General features: G+C 63.4%; 1 non-coding gene across 1 annotated transcript; it reads left to right on the top strand.

Moving 5' to 3' along the window:
- Positions 1–359: 359 nt before the first annotated feature.
- TRNAA-AGC lies at positions 360–432 on the top strand. The gene has a single exon. It is a non-coding gene; the product is annotated as a tRNA-Ala (tRNA).
- Positions 433–478: the final 46 nt, after the last annotated feature.

Below are 478 nucleotides of genomic sequence, written 5' to 3'. Positions count from 1 at the left end.
CTCGGGAGCCCCGTCAGTCAGGCGCGCGGGGCGCATTCTTTTCCCGTGGAGCGGACGGATCCGGAACCTCTAGGACCCCGTGGCCTCAGAAACAAATCAGAAGCCGGGAGAAGCCTGGCCGGGTCCCCCTACGCCGTAGCAACAACGGGGCTTCCGCTTGACGGACGCTGCGGGCCACCAATCGGAACGGCCAAGGCTTTTTGAACCGAACTGGAGCCAGGCCAATCCTAGCCATGGAGCCCGAGTCGCAAGGGCGCCAATGGGGTGGTGAGACGGTCCGGCTGGGGGGCGGGGGCACCGCGAAGAAACGTGATGACGTGAGCCACAATGCGCACCGGCGGCGGAAGTCGCGCCGAGCTGGGGAATTAGCTCAAGTGGTAGAGCGCTCGCTTAGCATGTGAGAGGTAGCGGGATCGATGCCCGCATTCTCCAGGGCTGAATTTTATGAAAGGAGTCGCCCGTGGTGTGGTCACTTTAC

This window comes from Carlito syrichta, unplaced genomic scaffold (genome assembly GCF_000164805.1).
Source record: "Carlito syrichta isolate Samal-C Ts95f unplaced genomic scaffold, Tarsius_syrichta-2.0.1 Scaffold262074, whole genome shotgun sequence".
Classification (NCBI taxonomy): Eukaryota; Metazoa; Chordata; class Mammalia; order Primates; family Tarsiidae; genus Carlito; species Carlito syrichta.
This window is presented reverse-complemented; position numbering and strand designations above follow the sequence as displayed.